This window comes from Sphaeramia orbicularis, unplaced genomic scaffold (genome assembly GCF_902148855.1).
Source record: "Sphaeramia orbicularis unplaced genomic scaffold, fSphaOr1.1, whole genome shotgun sequence".
Classification (NCBI taxonomy): Eukaryota; Metazoa; Chordata; class Actinopteri; order Kurtiformes; family Apogonidae; genus Sphaeramia; species Sphaeramia orbicularis.
This window is the reverse complement of record NW_021941610.1, coordinates 34,943-49,083: the sequence shown is the minus strand read 5'-3', so window position 1 is coordinate 49,083 and position 14,141 is coordinate 34,943. Positions and strand designations below refer to the sequence as shown.

At 42.2% G+C, this 14,141-nt stretch overlaps 1 long non-coding RNA gene across 1 annotated transcript; it reads left to right on the top strand.

Annotated features, from left to right (window-relative positions):
* Positions 1-7,137: 7,137 nt before the first annotated feature.
* Positions 7,138-13,293, top strand: LOC115416460 (uncharacterized). Its single transcript, XR_003934985.1, has 3 exons — positions 7,138-7,149; positions 9,321-9,323; positions 13,068-13,293. It is a non-coding gene; the product is annotated as an uncharacterized LOC115416460 (long non-coding RNA).
* Positions 13,294-14,141: the final 848 nt, after the last annotated feature.

The window sequence follows — 14,141 nt, the reverse complement described above, 5'->3', positions numbered from 1 at the left end:
CTGCCATCATTACCGCTGCTATGGAGACAGGAGGGCGGACAAGGTCTCATCCAAATCCATCAGCAGGTCTGAGTTATTCAGCCCTGCCCTGCTCTGGACAGGCTCAACCAAAGAGTTCATACCGAGGGAGGGGCACGGGGGCTGCTAAATCATTCTACATCAGACGGCAGCTTTAGAAAATCAATGCGTCTTCAATTTTTTCCCCTGCACACAGAAGTGCATGGTTGGAGTAGAAGGAGGATGCAGAGTAGGTCTGTGTACAAAGGCTTCGGTCTCATGTTAATGAAGCCGATGGAAGCGGCGGAGGCAGATGGATCTGTACAGATAGAGCAGGCTTTATCAGCAGGGGCAGTACTGTCCAGCGGCCGCACACTGGGATCACACGGGCCCGCATCAGATCAGGACACCGGCCCAACGCACGCACACTTCCAACAGGGAGGTCACACTGAGCCCAGGCTGAACTCTGACCCTGAAGCCATAGGGAAAATCAGTCCATCCCACACCCACATGTTCAGTCCAACTATGCAGCTAAAAGGATCAGACCCAGGCTATGACACTGAGCCCAGTGTGTGTGTGTGTGTGTGTGTGTGTGTGTGTGTGTGTAGCGTCCACACACTACTGTCCACCATCAACAACACAAACATGTACATCTACTCTGAGCTCTGTGGTTGGATCTGTTATGAAATTCAGTTCCTGAATGGAATCTGAAGGAGGCTTGTGTTAGACTTGGACACTGAACTGGAATTTCTTCTTTTTAGTCCTAGTTATAATTAGTGTGTTATGCACTGAAGCCTGAAGCAATGCTTCCCATTTCAAAATTAACTACAGCGTTTTCTAACCCTGACCCCCTGACCCCCTGACCCCCTGACCCTAACCCCCTAACTCTAACCCTAACCCTCTCCTCCTCCAGGCTACTGTAGGCTCCTCTTCTAAGCTACCGTAGGCTCCTCCTCCTCCAGGCTACCATAGGCTCCTCCTCTAAGCTACCGTAGGCTCCTCCTTCTCCAGGCTGCTGTAGGCTCCTCCTCTAAGCTACCGTAGGCTCCTCCTCCTCCAGGCTATCACAGGCTCCTCCTCTAAGCTACTGTAGGCTCCTCCTCCTCCAGGCTATCACAGGCTCCTCCTCTAAGCTACCGTAGGCTCCTCCTCCTCCAGGCTACTGTAGGCTCCTCCACCAGGCTACCGTAGGCTCCTCCTCCTAACTGTGACAGCAGTCTCCACAGTCTTTGGTCTCCACACCAGTACACAAATGTTGTTTTCTAAGGACAGTGAGGCGTTTGTGGCTAAAAATAGCTGGATCAAGTCGTTTATGTGGAATTGGTTTGAAGTTTCTGATGCAGGCCAAACTGTTCCTGGCTGTAAACTCATCCTGAAGGTGGTATCAGTCAAAAACAGCAGCACCACCACCTTATTTCAGCTCCTCAAACACCATCACACACCAGTGCATTGTGGGATGCACACGAAAAGGACATGACGACTTCTGTTGCCTTTTGTAGTTTTACCCAGAAATTGAAAATCGAGTTTTTAGAGAATAAAAATCTGTATTTTATTTTTGTCCAAAATGGTGCAGCCCTAGCGTATTGTATTTCAGTGGATAGAAAGTATTCATCACTTAACAAGGCTTTTATTGTGTAAACTTTAGTAACAGGCCTTTAAATTTGTACAAATGACAGTTTGGTTGAAAAAGACACATACCTGCAGTGACTGAAATGGGAAAATAACACCTGCAGTCTTGAAAATAGTTGTTGTTTAATGTGTTCCATTAAACTTGTAGAAGTGAACATTGTGCTTAAATGCCAACACATTACATAAGAGGCACCAGAGGCATGTCCTTCTTTTTCACCCAGCCTGTATTTAAAGAATATTTATTCGGGTTGACCTCGACCTCAGCTACTTCAGAGACACGGCTTGTTAATAACGACTGGTTTTTATTTGAGGAAACACAATTTGTCTTTTCTTTTTAAAAAAATAAACCAAGAAATCCTTCAGCTTTTGTTAGATAGGAGGCCATGTTGGATCCCAGCTGACCCCCCTCACCCTGGACGTGGACCCTTTGAACCACTTCCCTCAGGCAGGAGGCTGTGATCCATTTGGACCAGAACCTCACACCACAGGAACAGCTTCTACCTTCTGCCGTTCAACTCCTGAACTGAAATAACACCAAATCCACCCCAGTGTCCCCTTATCCACCTGATGATTACACAGAACCATAACCGGTACCATCAGAGTCTGACTCAACCCTCTGGTTCTGTCCACTGTATACTGAATATTTTGAACTTTGTCTGGTTTATTCTCTTACTTCTTTCTTTATTTTATTTTTTACTGCATGCTTCTTACTCCATGTTCTGTGTTTGCACAAACCACTGAGGCTAATTCCTACTAATGCAAACCTCGTTTACTTACATGGCAATAAACACAATTCTGAATCAGATTCTGATGTGAGGCCATGTTCCCAAATAAATAAAGTATATCAAATAAATGTAACCAAAAAAAAAAAGTCTGAAAATATTATCAACATCAAATTTCAAGAGTCTATTTAAGCACAGGCTGCAGAATTACAGAGAATGTGTTGAAAGTTTTGCTCTGAGCTTCCAGAGTTGATGTTTGTTGGAACACTGTAATTTAGTTTTGCGGTGAGTGTCTGAAACGTAAGACGGATGGAGGCCTAGTGTTGGAAAACTCTTCACCATTAGCTGTTCTTTCAGTCCTCGGTGTTATTAGTATCACATTGCTCACCTCGTCTGCCACAGCTCAGCGGTAGATTTATATCCTGGGTTTGGAGCTCAGGACTTCTCAGGTGAGTGAAGGTACAGACTGTAGTCTTAGTGGAAGACGCAGTATGAGACAGACCTAAGAGACACTACGGAGTGGGAGTGTTTTTCTGCATCAGATCATGACTGATGGGACACACTGGACAGACCGAAGGACTGGGACTTCCATATTAATGGTCTTTGCACACAAAGACTCCAACACTTTACTTTCACTGTCTGATTTCAATCACTGATATGTGTGTGTTTTTTATTTTCAAAGACGAGTATTTATTCCCAGAAAACAGTTAAATTGTGGAAAGTATTGAAATAGACTTCCACTGTTCCTTTCACTGTCCTACGTCAGCTTTATCCTCTTTATTTTATTGTATCGTGTACCAAATGGACAAGCTGTACTCTTAGCAACAACTACATTCAATTAAATTCTGAAAATGTCAAACAGAATATGAACTGCTGCTGCTACTTTCTGAGCTGCGTCTGATCCACTGTGTTGGTCTGTTTGTGGCTTTAGCTGCATCACATTCAAACAAACACCGGCTCTTCTGTCTGGTACAACTGAACCTGTAATTTCTTGTGAAAATAATATGTTTGCATTGAGTCAAAAAGCTGAAGTATCAGTTATGTTTGATTTACATATACTTACCAGAGCAGAGTTTATTGTGAGCAAATTTGATCCTATTTCCAGTTCTAATCAGAAATGAATCACTCAGCCAATTTGCATTATTAATTACATGAGCGCACTTATTGTCGAGGTCCAAGGCCTCCTCCACTCGAAGGCTCCAATATAGCCTGAGTGGTCTGTGGGAGACATGTTAATGCAAGTTATCAATGTCTTCTCTAGTGACCTGAGCACCACAACGAGCTGTCGAAGTGCTCTGCAACAGCACATTCAGTAATGTTTAATTATGTCTAAGGGTCATCATTTAGGCAGCATTTTATTTAACAGTAATATTGCTAGAAAGGATTGCATATGTTGAAATAAAGCTGTAAGACTGAAATCAGGGAAAAAAAAAGCCAGTTCTGCTGCTCTCTTCTCTCTGTCCACATCAAAAAACAAAACAGAAAACAGACTAATCTGATGCTGTTTCATACTGCAGTGGAAAAGACAAACCACAGATGAAAAAAGGGTCAGGTTTATCAACTAAAGCCTTATTTTCTGACTAAAGGGTCAGGGTGAGACAAACAATTATGTCATACTCATAGAAATGTTCGTCTGAAGTCTGGACCTTATATGTGCAAATGTGAGGACAGAACTGGTTTGAGACGGAACAAATTAAGAAGGAATTCAAACAGTTTGGAGAAATCCACTGGGCTTTTGTCCAAGTGAATATAAAGATAGTTTTGCAGCAGCTGGAGGGTTTGAATTCAAACTGCATGAACTATTAGGGTCCAAATACACAAAGAAATGAACCACAGACTAAGAAAATAATAAATATGAGCCCTTTAACACTGGTCCGGTCCGGTCCAGTCTGGTCCGTTCAGGTGCACCTTCAGTAAACTGGGCTGTGACACCATCATTTTCTGATCAGTTGTTCGTCCACACCAGCCTCATATTAACACTAGTGTGGACATGGTCAAAGTCTGCCTCATGGACACACGTTCTTCAGACTGCAAACACAATCAACACAGGCTGGTCCAGTTCTGGTTTCCTCCCAGACCACTGGAAATACAAACCACAGTGTAATTACCAAGGTTCTAATAGTTGCAGATTTTTAATTATAGTTTAGTTTTATTTAGTTTTGACTTTTTTTCTCTAATTCAGTTCGTTTAATTTGTTTTTAAAGCAGGTTTGCTAGTTTTTATTAGTTGTTTTTTTCTGAATGCTTAGTTTTAGTTTAGTTTTGTTTTAGTATTAATTTCAGTTTTTGCACATATTTTATCTTCCTCACCATCCTATTCAAAGAAATTAGTGAGGCGCGGGTAACCCTGGACACTTTATTTTGGGGTGGGGTTAGGGCGGTTCATTGACTGAGCACAGACACAAACATATGTACAGTGGGATGTATAAATTCCCTATAGCAGGTTTTTGGGGGGGGGGGGGGGGGGTAATGTAGGTGGGGGTGTGATCCATACATAATGTCACTTATGTGAAAACGAAACTGAAACTTTCCATTCTTTCACCGTTGGCCTCCCGACTTCAATACCTCTGTTCTACCGCTGATCTTAGATGAAATTTTCACATGTTCTATCCGATATCAACATTGACAAAGACGAAAACAAAGGGAATTTTGTCCATAATTTTTATACATTTTAGTTGGTTTTGTAAACACACAATACAGTTTCAGTTAGTTATCGTTTTTTCTTTAATTCGAGTTTTTATTTATTTCAGTTAACGAAAATGATTTTTGAATTTTGGGTTTCATCATTTCGTTAGTTTTCGTTAACGATAATAACCTTGGTAATTACGCAGTTTTTACCCAATGATTCATAAACCTGTTGAGTTCTACATCTGTGACTGACATGGACAGACCTTTGTGTGGGGGGGTGTTGGTGTCGTAGCATCCGTTATTACTAAGGAGTCCTAATTACAAATGGCATTACAGTCACATGTAACCATAGATACTGAAGAGGTAGGAAGGTGGAGCGACAGGGTATTCACTTCAAACTTCATGAGCACATCTGGACACCATCACCAAGCTTTCATTTAGATAATGAACATATTCATTAATTAGTTCAATAATGTCAAACAGTCTTATTTTAGGGGGTTATTTGTAGTATTTGTACTTAAAAATATTAAAACATGACCTAAACGCTCCAGTGTATTGAACTGTAGAGATGACCACAATATACTCAGACTAAAGGCTGGAGGATTTATGTGACCTGGTTTCCCATGGTGAAGAAAATGAACACAGAAAGTGACCTGATGGGATGAGAACCACGAAGAAACAACTTAAAGTCACTTGGTGGTAAGAGCTACCAGCACTGTAGGTGTTTTCTCCACTGGACTCAGCTGTAAATAAACAGAACGGACTTGGATGGTCAATGTCAGAGTTACTTCTACACAGAGGAGGTTTATGAAGGAAGACAATTATTATGGGATGTTCTTATCTTTGCTAAGTTTTGTTGATCCGTGGTTCAGACTAAATTGTGACAGTTCTGACCTTGTTTGTTGGATTCAAACAGATCTTTAGTTCAGTTATTGACGACACAAAGTTACAGAAAACAGAGGGATTAGTGGTTTTACTGTGGCTGTTATAGACTAAAAACACAGCTAAGCTAACATAGCTAAGCTAACAGAGGGAGTTGGTGGTTTTACTGTGGCTGTTATAGACTAAAAACACAGCTAAGCTAACAGAGCTAAGCTAACAGAGGGGGTTAGTGGTTTTACTGTGGCTGAGTCTAAAAACACAGCCAAGCTAACAGAGCTAAGCTAACAGAGGGGGTTGGTGGTTTTACTGTGGCTGTTATAGACTAAAAACACAGCTAAGCTAACAGAGCTAAGCTAACAGAGGGGGTTAGTGGTTTTACTGTGGCTGAGTCTAAAAACACAGCTAAGCTAACAGAGCTAAGCTAGCAGAGGGGGTTAGTGGTTTTACTGTGGCTGAGTCTAAAAACACAGCCAAGCTAACAGAGCTAAGCTAACAGAGGGGGTTAGTGGTTTTACTGTGGCTGTTTTGGTCAAAAACAGAGGTAAGCTAACAGCTAAGATAACAGAGCTAAGCTAACAGATGGGATTAGTGGTTTTACTGTGGCTGTTTTGGTCTAAAAACAAAGCTAAGCTAAAAGAGCTAAGCTAACAGGGCTAAGCTAACAGCTATAATATAAACTATCAGCAGATGCAGAACATGAACATTATAAGACACTGTTATTTTGACTATCAAAATAAGCATCTATGAGGTTTAGTTTGAGGAAGAAAACTGGATGAAACCATAAATCAAATGTGGTTAAACAATGACATTTATTCTTTATTCAGTGACTGATTCAGTGTGTGGACACAGAGCTGACTCATCGGTGGTTTTGGTCCTAAGTGTACCTTTCAATATTACACCCACCTCCTTAAAATAAATTGAAACTGAATTGAGGAAGTGCCTTTTTCTTTATTTGAGTCAAACAGGAAGGACTCTACATTAATGGTCTTACAAATTAGGGATGCACCGATACCCGATACTGGTGTTGATGCATCCTTAGTCCAAACCCTCTGGGTGTGCTCGTCTCTAAATAGACTGACTTGAATATTGGCCTTTTTTAAACTTGCTTTCAGATGGAACCATAAACCTTTTAAACCTATGTAACCTGACCTGCGATGTCCAAATGAGTTTGAAAAGGATTTAATGTGACATTAAAATGATGTCACGCAGAAGTCTGAGCACTGTACATTGAACACCATGATGTTGAGGACCTTTACAATAACCTAGACACAATTCATGGTGTTACGTAACCTGTCTCATTAGAACATGTTGTTCTCTGTTACTCCTTTGTGGCTACGTGGAAGCCCAGAGGCTAAAAGAGGCAGATTTTTACAGATCCCACCTGTCAGTGATCACAATACAGATGAACATAATTTAAAAAGACGTGAGTGATGATGTGATCACAGATATGACACATGTATGGAGTTTATTCTGAGGGCTGTTGACCTGTGTGTCAGTGCACACAAAAACGACAAACTCAACCACAGACCATCTCTTACGCTTCTGCTTTTAATATCAGTTTGCAAACGTCCACCTGCTTGTGTCCAGTGTGGTGAAGGTGCCTTTCAGCATCAGTATTAAATATTATTTACAGGACCTGTGTGGTGAAGGAACACCAGTCGTTCGTCACTAAGGGCTGGTGTGCACTCCCAGACCCACCAGAACACAGCATGAAACAAGATGCACATTATGGATACAGAGCTGGAGGAAGTCAGGGCTCTGGTCCTCTGCCAGCTAAAAGGGTGGTGTAGTAGTCTGCCAAGAAAAAAGAAGGATTACATAAATAAACATCAGGGACATACCTGAATACAAGATGAATATAGCTAACCTTCTGACTCCTATAAAACCACCAGCAACATACTGCAATAAGCAAACATATCTGTGATACTAAGAAGAAGAATGTGCACTGATGGGGATGTTTGTGGTCCTGATGAAATGGTGCACAGTTCAAATGGAAACAGTGGAATCTGCTGCATCTGATCTCCTTCCTGTGGTGGCTGACCTTTGACCCCTAACCCCAACCACATAGACTCAGTTTGAGGAATGCATTTGAGTTACTGTGGTGTCACCCATTTGATGGTGAACTGTTGTTTTGAAGCTGTTGCCATGTATATTTTTGTAGAGAGAAGTGACCATATATGGACAAAGAGTTGACACTACAGGTGTCATGGGTGGCTAATGCTAAATGCTACCTTCGCGACTGTTAGCTTACTTTAACCAGGAAAACTTCATCAAATATTAGCACGAGTCCAGATTTTGTTATTGACCAGAAAACACTGAAAATATGTGTGAGGTCACAACAATGTTGACCTTTGACCTTTGATCACCATAACATAAATCAGTGCATTTTAAGTTGAAATGCCCTTTGTGTTAAATTGGAAAAAAGTCCCTTTAAATATTCCTGAGATACAGGCCGTTTTCTCAGTATGTGTTCTTGTCTGTTCTTTTGTTCTCGTGAAACGTCATCAGTCGTGGCCCAAGTTCTGTTCCAGTTGCAAGTTCTCAAGTTGTTCTGGTCTGCTAGTTTAAACCAAGGATGCACTGGTTGGTGACTCCTGTAGACTAGGCTGGGAAAGAATTCACAACATACAGTTCGTGTCGGCCCGGCCATGAGCAAGGCAGCTGTGCCCATCTGAACCGACGACATGTATGACAGTTTAGAGAAATATACAAAATGTATAAATGACATGTAAATATACAGACAAATGTATAAATGTGTAAATACATTCTGGAACAGATGGAGTAAATACAGCAGAGACAGGGTCAAAGGTCACCAGGACCAGGGTCAGGGTTAAAGGTCACCAGGACCAGCCGTTCAGTTACAGATAGACTTAGGTTCTTAGGAAGTCCGTTGTCTGAGACCGTTCTGACCCAGACTATCGTCTGCGTTGTTGTATTTGAAAACGTCAATAGTGAATGGTTGAGAATGGACCAACATGAGATCACAGTGAACTTTGACAAAACTGATTTCATCATTCTAATGACATGACATATTACCTTTATACTTTCATACATTATCCTATCACTTATGTCAGTATAATATTTTTAGACTTCCTGTCTGTCTCATCAGTTAGTCAAAAGGACACGGTGTCTTCAAAAACTGAACACTCCAGTTTTTTCTACATTTCAACATGTATATATGCTGAGAAACAGAGCAACAGTCCTGGTAAATGACAGAATGCATCTCAGGTGTTCACTTAAAAAAAGGATCATCCAGTCTTTTCTGTACTGAAATATGACCCCCCCACCCCTCCTCCATTTTGCAGCTGCTCACAGTGGTATCTCCTGTTCAGGTTCTGTCCTCAGGTCCAGCCTGTTGTTTGGTCATCCTGCCTCCCTTTGTACCATCTATGTAAATATCTGTGTCCCTCTGCAGTCCTCCTGAAGTGTTGGAATACCCAGAGTGTAAAAGCCGTAGACTCAGCTGGTGTATTTACTGAGGCGGAGTGCACAGCCAGTCCTGGGTGGGACAGGGTGGGACACGTCTGAGGAAACACAAGCATTGTCTAGAGTGGACGCTGCTGTCACACGATGCTGCTGTCATGTGACGCTGCCATCCCCAGTGGAACTGAAATGTGCAGCTGATGTGGAAACTTAACGGCCTCGGTGGGTTTGATAGATACAGATCATACTTTAACACTTAAGCCTGAGTATTTTTATCATTTCATTGAAGAAAAGGTCAAAGGTCAATGAGGAACACCCAGCTTTTGGAGTTAATGGTCACATTTAAATCCAATTCCTCTGTGTTGATTCCACATTAATCTGTGACTTTACATTCAAATATCTGCTGTTATGAATGTTTACCAAATGAAGCAGCATTTGCTGGCAATGTTTGTTTAATACAGTTAATTAAAACTGCACAATTAATTGAATTCTAATCATAATATAACTTTATAATTGCAAAAGGCTGCAATTTATGGGTGATTTACTTGTAGAAATGGAAACAAATGAATTTAAATATCTGTTATTTATTGATATTTTTACTATGCAGAGGCACTGTGAATAAGATTTTTGTTTACAAATCCTGCAGCTTTGAAATTAATAATTAATCAGTTAATATTTCTTTGAAGTTGGTAAGCAGCTCAAATGGGAAGCTGAAGTCCCGCCCCTTCTGGTGTGTCCAATGGGACTGAACTTCAGAAAAACATGGTTGATAGTTAATGGAGACAAATAATCTGTTAATTATCTGTTTTATTTATTTGAGTTGTTTCAACACAAGAAGAAGGAGAAGAAGAAGAACAAGAAGAAGGGATCAGTCCATTGTTTGTCAAAGGGTTTTCAGTTCCTTAGTCTGCTACAGCTGTAAGACCCAGAAGAAGATCCACACCAAGAGGAAGATCCAGACCAAGAGGAAGATCCAGACCAAGAGGAAGATCCAGACCCAGAGGAAAGTCCAGACCAAGAGGAAGATCCAGACCAAGAGGAAGATCCAGACCCAGAGGAAAGTCCAGACCAAGAGGAAGATCCAGACCAAGAGGAAGATCCATACCCAGAAGAAGGTCCAGACCAAGAGGAAGATCCAAACCCAGAGGAAGGTCCAGACCCAGAAGAAGATCCAGACCCAGAGGAAGATCCAGACCCAGAAGAAGATCCAGACCAAGAGGAAGATCCAGACCAAGAGGAAGATCCAGACCAAGAGGAAGGTCCAGACCAAGAGGAAGATCCAAACCCAGAGGAAGGTCCAGACCCAGAGGAAGATCCAGACCCAGAAAAAGATCCAGACCCAGATCCAGATCCAGTGGTTGTTTTGTCCATTTTGTTCCGACAGCAGCCGAAGAGGGACATTCAAAAACACAAACGTCCAAACAGCTGTTTGTGGTTTAATGTCCCAGAACAGTGACCAATCAGCACCAAAGTAGGTGTGGACATCTGTAGCCACGCCCACATTCACCTCTGCTAAACCCCACCCCCAGTTTAATGGCTGTTGTCCTCGTTCAGCCTTGTCCTCCTCATAGGGACACATTATAGAGACAAAGCTGAACGGAGCTGAATGTGTGAAAATAGCGGTCGATCATCACCAAATTCTGTCTGTGACGTAAAAAGAAGTGAAAAGCCTTGGACTATTGTCCATTTGAAGCAGACAGAGGCTTTAGGTTCTGGAGAAGCATTTATTGGACTATTAACGGAGTTTAACACATACTGGAAACAAGAAGAAAATAACTGGAACTATGGGAACTATTGGGGTTTGGGATCGATATCAGTTATGACAAACAGGAAGTTATGGGTTCTACAAACCAATGATCGGTCATCCATAATTAACAGATGAAAATAAGTGTAGTTGTGTTCATGTTGGAGCTGCAGAGACAACTACCACAACTCAGATGAGATTTTGGACAGAGGCATTAACAGTGACATCACTTCCATGACTTTGGATCATGTATGTTGAGAGTCCAATATGGACTGTTGTTTTTTTTTTAAACATCATGTGTAAATAATGTCATAAGTCAAACTGGATTCAAAATGGCAGGTCTGTTGCCACTGTTTCTAATGCAGTTTTTAATGAAATAAGAACCATGGGAAATAAACCCGGGAAGGGCGGGACTTCAGCTCAGTTGGTTCAATCTGTGATCACATGCTCTGATGACGAACTGGACACCAGCCACTGTAATGGTCAGACTAGTGGTGGACACTATGGACGTTATTGACACTAGCTTTGACCTTTGTCCCTTGGACTCGTGTTGACATCAGTCAAATGTGAGGGAGTGAAGTGGACCAGAACCCCTGACTGTGTCCACACACCTCCTCTGATCACAGCCTTATTTACAGTCATGTCCTACAGCCTGTGATTGATGGCAGCCATCTCATTAACGCCACAGCAGTCCAAGGCCTCTGAACATGTCTGATCAGCACGTCCTCCCCCTGTCAGACTGTGGCACTGCAATTAACTGTGTCCTGGATCCTACTGTACCGGGTGGAAATAGAAACGGACCGTACCCAAGCCCAGACGCTTCACTGTTGATAATGAGTCATAAAAGCAGCAAAGAAAATGTAAAGAGGCAAGCGGTGAGCGGGGTAAAGGAGAGAGGGTCGGAGGAGGACTGGCTATGATGTGAATGATTTATTAGTGTAGCTGGACACTTAATAATTACTTAACACACACACACATAGATCACCCTTACAGTATTTCTGTCAGGGCACGGCGCAAGAATGGAAATGATATGTGATTGATGCCAGGAAGCATAGGCTGGGCCCAGGGGGGAGCAGAGCAAGGTCTTACTTATAAAAACATCAATCAGGGTGCATGGTCTGTGAAGCCACGGTCTGTGAAACACCACAGGTCCACACCCCCACCCCTCACACTGTGAACCAGACCTGCCTCAGAGGGAACTGGGCTTCCGTCGGTCCGTTAATGAAGACACTGATGTGGTGCACGGACGCTACATGCAGGACAAACACATCACGGTGCTGTCATCTTTGCAAACCGGAGCACAACCTTGACTGTTTATGAAGCCTGCAAACAAACAAGCACGGCATGGAGTCGGCCATACATACGGCAGCCGCCAGCGCTTCTGACACAACCGGCACGGCACACGTCTGATTGAAATGCACTGGAAAGTAGATGTAGAATTGGTGACATATTGTGCTGCTGTGCTCTGTTCTCAGTCCACTTTAGTTTCAGTCGATTCACAAACAAAATATAAGGGAAACACACAAGGTAGAAGGAAAGGAATGGCATTTGAACACACAGATGGTTCAGGATTATCAAAACTAAACATCTAACCAACTAAAACCATCGGTGACTTCAGAGTCCTCGTCAGCCATGACAGTAAACAGACAACACACCTGATCCACCACTAGATCCACCAAGGGCACTTTCAATATGAGCCAGTGTTTTGTTTTTTTTTTTTCTGCACACAAGAATCATTTTCATTTAATTCAGGTGGAATTGATGCTAACTTAGCACTTCTGCTGCTAGTTTTAGCAAGTTTTTAGACCCTAGCAACTTTAATATTCGGAAAGCTACTAGGAACCATTTAATCTACTTTTTTTTTTGAGCTAATGTTGAATACAGCATTATTCAGCTGTTGACAGTTAGACTGAAGAGCCGGCAGAAGAAAAGCAGACTGAGGTATGAAATACCAGTGTTTTTGTTATGGATGACCGATCATTGGTTTGTAGAACCCATAACTTCCTGTTTGTCATAACTGATATCGATCCCAAACCCCAATAGTTCCCATAGTTCCAGTTGTTTTCTTCTTGTTTCCAGTCAGTGTTAAACTCCGTTAATAGTCCAATAAATGCTTCTCCAGAACCTAAAGCCTCTGTCTGCTTCAAATGGACAATAGTCCAAGGGTTTTCACTTCTTTTTACGTCACAGACAGAATTTGGTGATGATCGACCGCTATTTTCACACATTCAGCTCCGTTCAGCTTTGTCTCTATAATGTGTCCCTATGAGGAGGACAACAACCATTAAACTGGGGGTGGGGTTTAGCAGAGGTGAATGTGGGCGTGGCTACAGATGTCCACACCTACTTTGGTGCTGATTGGTCACTGTTCTGGGACATTAAACTACGAACAGCTGTTTGGACATTTGTGTTTTTGAATGTCCCTCTTCGGCTGCTGTCGGAACAAAACGGACAAAACAACCACTGGATCTGGATCTGGGTCTGGATCTTTTTCTGGGTCTGGGTCTGGATCTTCCTATGGGTCTGGACCTTCCTCTGGGTTTGGATCTTCCTCTTGGTCTGGATCTTCTTCTAGGTCTGGATCTTCCTCTTGGTCTGGATCTTCCTCCTGGTCTGGACCTTCTTCTGGGTCTGGATCTTCCTCTTTGATGTTCAGTGTTTTTCTAATGTGCCTCTTCTTCTGCTGCTGTTGGACCTAAACAGACCCACATATGCAGGGTTCCACACCTCCACATAACTGCTGAAGGCCATGAAGATGTTGCTTACTGTAGCCGTCATGCTCATCAACCATCTCATCTTTTGAGATGTTGCTTTTCTGACGGACGTAGGTTCTTTGCTCTTATATTGAATCTTCATGCTTTATTACGACATGAGTCTCTGGAATTTCTTCCTAAAGCACTTTTAAAAGGTATTGTCTCCACGTACCCTCCATAGTCCTCAAACAGGAAACAGGCTGAATAGATGCGCAGCAGAAATAAGAAATGTCACAAAAGACTACAAATCACACAGAAGTCGATTCACATGAGACTAATATTAAAATGGATCAGAGGAATATTTACTAAATAAATGATAGATGTGGCTGATTTGTACAAGATGAAGATCCTAGACAAATTCCAC